Source organism: Protobothrops mucrosquamatus, unplaced genomic scaffold, assembly GCF_001527695.2.
Source record: "Protobothrops mucrosquamatus isolate PMUCROS unplaced genomic scaffold, P.Mucros_1.0 scaffold2465, whole genome shotgun sequence".
NCBI classification, from domain to species: domain Eukaryota; kingdom Metazoa; phylum Chordata; class Lepidosauria; order Squamata; family Viperidae; genus Protobothrops; species Protobothrops mucrosquamatus.
In genome coordinates, this window is record NW_015388535.1 from 19,944 (window position 1) to 26,592 (window position 6,649).

The 6,649-nt window shown below is 46.4% G+C and overlaps 1 pseudogene; it reads right to left on the reverse strand.

Moving 5' to 3' along the window:
- Nucleotides 1-4,547: 4,547 nt before the first annotated feature.
- Nucleotides 4,548-6,649, reverse strand: part of LOC107295732 — a 7,301-nt pseudogene continuing 5,199 nt past the window's right edge.

A 6,649-nucleotide genomic window follows, 5' to 3' on the forward strand; every position in this document is an offset into this window, starting at 1 on the left:
CTGTGTCTGAATCCTCTTTAAGACCTATTCCAAAGAAGCCACTGAGTCCAGTAGTGGTAGAGGGGGAGACACATTATGAAATAAAACAAATTCTTGATTCTAGGTTGTACAAGGGAAAGTTACAATACCTCGTTCAGTGGAAAGGCTATGGAGTTGATTACTTCCTCCCGGTGACTTTTGAACTGGGGCATTCTAGACAAGGCATCAGTCAAAAAATTCTTACCCCCTGGAAAATACTTTAAGGTGACGTTAAAATGGTTGAAGTATTGAGCCCACTGAACCTGTTTCAGGGATAATTTGCGGGGGGGTTTCAGAGCTTCCAAATGTTTATGATCAGTCCATACTTCAAACGTATCTCCCCCCCTTCCAAAAAATGATGCCATGTTAGTAATGCCCATCATACCACAAAAGCCTCCTTCTCCCAAATGGCCCACCTCCTCTCAGTGTTGGTTAGCTTTCGGGAAGTATAAGCACAGGGTTGTAATTCCCCCTGGTGATTTTTTTGTAAGAGAACAGCACCCACAGCCACGTCATTCACATCAGCTTGAATGATGAATTGCTTTTCAGGATCAGGGTGCTTGAGAACAGATTCGGCTGCAAAGAGTCTTTTTAGTTTCTCGAATGCTGCTTGACATTCTAGGGACCAAGACAATGGCTGACAAGGTCGGGGTTTCTCCCCCCCCCTTCTCATTTTCAATACGTTGGTTGTTGGCATGACTATCTTTGCGAAAGAGGGGATAAATTGGCGGTAAAAGTTAGCAAACCACAGAAAGCTTTGAAATTGTTTACGGGTGTGAAGGGGTTGCCATTCCAATACAGCTTTCACTTTTGCAGGATCCATTTCTATCCCCTCATTTGAAATTCTGTACCCTAGAAAGTCAAGGCGTGTCTGGTGAAACTCACATTTAGAAAGCTTTGCATACAGTTTAGCCTTCAGCAGTTTCCTCAGCACTTCACAAACCAATTTAATGTGTTCTTCCATAGTCTCAGTGTAAATGAGAATGTCATCAAGATAAACCAAAAACCCCTTATACAGATGATCATGGAGCACCTGGTTGATTAACTGCATAAATACAGCAGGAGCTCCTTGTAATCCAAAAGGCATCACTTTACATTGGAAACTTCCCAGGGGGCAATTGAAGGTGGTTTTCCATTCGTCCCCTTCCTTAATCTGGACTCGGTAATAAGCCTCCCTTAAATCCAACTTTGTAAAAACTTTCCCCTTTGCCAGGTGGGCTAACATGTCCTTCATTAAGGGGAGGCGGTACATGTTCTCTAGGCTGACAGCATTTAACCTTTTAAAATCCATGCATAATCTCAGTGACCCATCTTTCTTTTCTTTGAACAATACAGGGGCTGCTACACAAGATTTTGCTGGCTGGATGAAACACCGAGCCAGGTTCTTATGAATGTACTCTCTTAACTCCTTCATCTCTCTGGGCATCATGGAGTACATTTTTGGTTTCGGGAGCTTGGCTCCAGGTAAGATTTCGATGGCACAGACTGTAGCCCGGTGAGGGGGGAGGACATCGCATTCTTTCTCACTAAACGCCTTGGCTAAATCACGGTATTCGGTTGGGACAAACTGGATTCCTGGCAGCTTCTCTACAACAGCCTTTAGTGTTTCAGGGTGTTCTTCCTGAGCCTCATTTATGGTATAGTCCACGGGTCAGCAACCCACGGCTCTGGACCCGCATGTGGCTCTTTCAGCCTTCTACTGTGGCTCCCAGTCCTCCTCCGCCATTTGCAGAGAGAGAGACAGAGACAGAGAGAGGCACTTGCGCTTCCCTTCTCCCTCCCTCTCTCTCTCTCTCTCTCTCTCTCTCTCTCTCCGATCTTCTGCTCACCTGGTCAGCTGGCCTCACACTGTTCTCCAACAAGCTGACAAGCTTATTGGGCGGGCTCCCTGCCATTGCTGCATCTCCACAGGAAGCAGGAAGCAGGAAGCAGCAGAAAGCAGAAAGCAGCAGCGCTCTCTCTCTCTCTCTCTCTCTCTCTCTCTCACACACACACACACACACACACACACACACACACACACACACACACTTTTACTTAGTGGAGGAAGAGGACTGGCAGACCAAGGGCAGGAGAGAGCCAGCCCAATAAGAATGTGTGTCAGCTTGTCGGAGAACAGTGTGAGGCCAGCTGGCCAGGTGAGCAGAAGATCGGAGAGAGGGAGAGAGAGGGGGAGAGAGAGAGAGAGAAAGTGAGAGGGAGAGGAAAGAGAGAGAGAGAGANAAGAGAGAGAAAGGGAGAGGAGAGAGAGAGAGAGAGAGAGAGAGAGAGAGAGAGGGAGGGAGAGGAGAGGAGAGAAAGAGAGGGAGAGAAAGAGAAAAAGAGAAAGAGAGGGAGAGGGAGAGGAAAGAGAGAGAGGGAGGGTGAGGAAAGAGAGGGAGTGAGAAAAAGAGAGAGAAAGGGAGAGGAGAGAGAGAGAGAGAGAGAGAGAGAGAGAGAGAGAGAGAGAGAGAGAGAATGTGAATATATGTTGTCCTTACTGGACTATTAGTAAAGAACGTTTAATGAAATATTTTGATTTTTTTTAATTAAGAGATGAGGTATGGGGATAATTTTGCTGTATTTAAAGATCGTAGATAAGCTACTAAAATTGTTTTCACCTGTTGGGATGAAGGAGAAAGGTTTTTTCCCCTCTTTCTCCGGCATAAAAAATTGTTTTCTTTGTAGCAGTTTATTGATTTCATAAATGCAACACACTATAGTTTTTTTATACATAGCATAAAGGTAAAAAAGGATATATGCAGTGTTATCTTCATTTTAGATGTCAAAAGGGTTTTGTGGCTCCCAATGTTTTCTTTTCTGTGACAAATGGGTCCAAGTGGCTCTTTGAGTGTTTAAGGTTGCCAACCCCTGGTATAGTCCTTTGTATCACTGGTGGTGGCAAGGGGGAAGGGACCTATCCCCAATCTTAAATTCCGCACTCCATTCTCCCACCAGATGGTCGGGCACCACTTGTCAAGCCAGGCCAGACCCAAAATTACAGCCTCAGTCATTACTGTCATAGGGCGCCAGCATCTGTAATGGCTCTGGCTGGGCTCTTGCCTCGGGCTCGGCAGGAGGGGGGTTTCCAACAGCTGGGTCCTGTCGTGCCCAGTCTTCTCTCTTCCTCCTCTGGGGTCTTTTTGTGGCTTAGCAGTGGCAGCTGGTGTGCTTCTGGCCTGGGGGCTGGGCTCTCCACAGCATAGTGGCCCATTTGGCCGCATCGGTAGCATTTGATTGGAGCTCTAACTGGTGCCTGGGGGATGCTGGTGGTCATGGTGGCTTGGGAACGATTGCCAAAAAGGTGCTTCTCCTGGGTGCATGGCGGCTTGGGTTCAGCTGTGCCTGGCTTTCTGGGGTGATCCAATTCGATGTCCAGCATCACCGCCATACTGTACCACTCACGCAATTGGTTAGGAAAGCCCTGAATGATGCAGGCTTGGAGTAGGTCGTGGTCGAGCCCCTGCTTGAAGTAGTTGATCAATGATCGTTCCGGCCACTGCCCTAGCCGACCAGCAACTTGCCTGAATTCACGAACGTATTCCTTAGCGGGACGGCCTTTTTGCTTCAGACGATGGATCTCTTTCTCAGCCAACAGGGCCTGGGATTCATCTTCAGAATAACCTCTCAGTTGCTCCATGAATAAGTTAGCATTCTGCAGCTCAGGAGCCCCTTCATCATGGAGGTTGGTCACCCAGTTGGCCACTTCCCCCTCCAAATTGGCTGCCACGGCATTCACCATCTGAGCATCATCCAGGTAGGCAGAAGTGTAGCAATCTAGATGATCCCACACTTGATTCAGGAAGAAGGATAGCTTCTAGGGGTCCCCATCAAAGGTGGGCTTGATGGGAGGCAGCTCAAATCGTGGCGGGGCTGCCTGCTCTTGCTGCTGAGCTGCTTGTTGGTCCTGGGGACATGGCCAAACCACCCTCTGGACTTCCCTTGGCCGGGCTCCTGGACTGGCAACCGGAGGCCACAGCAGCGGGCTTGGTTGGGATACAGGGCTTGACATCACAGCTGGCTGGGGAATAGGTGAGGCAGCACGGGGTCCCGCAGTTGGGCTGAGACTCCGGTGGGGGGGGGAAGAGATGGGTAGCCCTTGCCATTCCCCCCCCCCCAGTGCTCACACCCTGGGCGACAGGAACCAACTGTTTTACCTCCAATCTGCTGAACTTCTCCTTCAGCTGCTCAAGAGAGGGACTGTGGACTGCGGACTGTGGACTGGAACTTCCAGTCTCCGGAGTCGTCCTCTCTGATCGATCCCTTGCCCTTCTGGTATGCCGTGGACGAAAACCCCTGGGATGGCAGCAACAGGAGTCCCTCTTCAGCGGCAACAGGAGTGCTCCTGCGCTGAGGGGAAGCTTTGGCTTGATAGAGGTCCGCTAGGATCATAGTTCCTCCCTGCGGTACCAACTTCCCAGGTTGGATCAACCAGGACTTTGGCCAAGCCCCTGCCAGTAATGCCTCCTTGGTGGCTGGAGCGGCTGCTTGTGCTATGACAGCTGGAGTGCCGTTGCAGCCAGCAACAGCTCCATTCTTTTCCTCTATCCTCAAATCTTCGCCGAGTCTTTACTGCTCTCCCAAAGGATGGGTAGGCGGTCAGGGCCCAGCACCCTGAAAGAAAACTAAAGTTTTAAGAGACTTGTTTTAATGTCATGGTTCCGACAGACAGAGACAAATAAAGCAGAACTCCGAGGCTTGAAAATTCCTCAAAGAACGTGTTTATTAGTTAAAAAGTATTGGCACGGTCAAAAGTGAAACCAAGTCTGAATACAAAAGTAACAATTGCCCAATACAAAGTTAAATGTCGCACCCACAAAACTATGCAAACAACTATGTTACCCAATGTGATTATTAGGTGGGCTTTTTATGCAACACCCAGTCCCTAGTCTCGGGAGCAGCAGATGACCTTGGTTCCCATGGAACAGAAGATTATTTTGACTAATGAAGCACCTGGGCAAACCCCCCCTTCCATTCTATGTGGCAACCTAGAATGAGAAGAAAAAATGGCTGCAACCATCTTCATTGTAGAGTTGACAGAGGAGCTGTTTTGACTCTCTTCCTTCCAGGGAAACTTTCTAAACTTTGCTGTCTTTTGCTCCTCTGGAATGCATTCCCTCCCTTCTGGGAATCCAAACTACATTCCACCACATTTTCCAAATCATTTTCTTGGCGTGTAATTTGTGGGTCCACATTCTGTGCTTTCTCTGTCTTATCAGATAAAATTTGTTCCACATCTGTCATTCCTTCATTAACATATTTTAGACATAGTCTATTCATAGAAGCAGACACCATTACTGACAGTGTTGATATTGCAGTTACTAACTTCTGGGTCCATTCTTCAAAGATCTCCTTTAATATTTCCAGTGTTATAACATTTTGTTGTCATGGTTCCGATAGATGAGACCAACTAAAACAGAACTCTGAGGCTTGAGGTTTCCTTTAAAAAACACGTTTATTGGTTACAAAGTATCAGCACTGTCAATAGTGAAACCAAGACTAAAGTTCCCTCCAAAAAGTTACAGTATACAAAGTTAAACTTCCCACCCCATTACTATGCAATCAACTATATTTCCCAATAGAATAGTTTGGCGGGCTTTCTAACAGAAAGCTTTCTAACAGACAGCTCAGCCTCCCAGTCTAACAGAAATGACCTTGGTTCCCACGGGACATAGAATTGTTTAAGCTAGCAGAAAAATTCCACCCACCCCCCTCTTATTCTGGTGGCAACCGAAAATGAACCAAATGGCTTCCAAAATTCCAAAATCCTACAGTAAAAATCAATATTCCAAATTTATCTGGACTCTTAATCCATTTATAACATTCTTAGATCAAAATCTTATTTAGCTTTTTGCTGTTTATTTCAAAATTCTTTAAGTTCTTAACCTTGTAATTATGTTTTCCTTGTTCATAGTTGAAGATAAACTCACATGATGAAGACTTTTCATTCTTGTCATTCTGTAGGTCTCTACTAGCTTTAGAATAGTTGATAGGCAATTTCCAAAAATGATTAGAAAGTAAGATTTGCAAACATAGTGTTCTTTAAAAGACTCTGCCATGGCTGTGAGCAAGATGGCTAATCCTGTTGTATTCTGGCACTCAAACCCATGGCAAATAGATCATGCCAGACTAATCTTATTGCATTCTTTGACCAAGTGACAAAATTAGTGGATCAGAGGAATGCTGTGGACATAATTTACTTGGACTTCAGTAAGGCATTTGATAAAGTAGATCACAACCTACTACTTGACAAGATAGAAAAATGTGGGGTAGAAAGCACCACCACCAGATGGATCCGTAGCTGGCTGACCGGCCATACTCAGCGTGTGGTCCTCAATGGAACCGCATCTACATGGAGGGAAGTGTGTAGTGGGGTGCCCCAGGGCTCTATTCTGGGCCCAGTGCTCTTCAATATCTATATCAACAATTTGGACGAGGGGATAGATGGGGAATTCATCAAATTTGCAGACAACACCAAGCTGGCAGGAATAGCCAACACTCCAGAAGACAGGCTTAAGATACAGAAGGATCTGGACAGACTTGAACACTGGGCACTATCTAACAAAATGAAATTCAATGGTGAAAAAAGCAAGGTTCTACATTTAGGCAAGAAAAACCAAATGCACAGGTATAGTATAGGGGGTACCTTGCT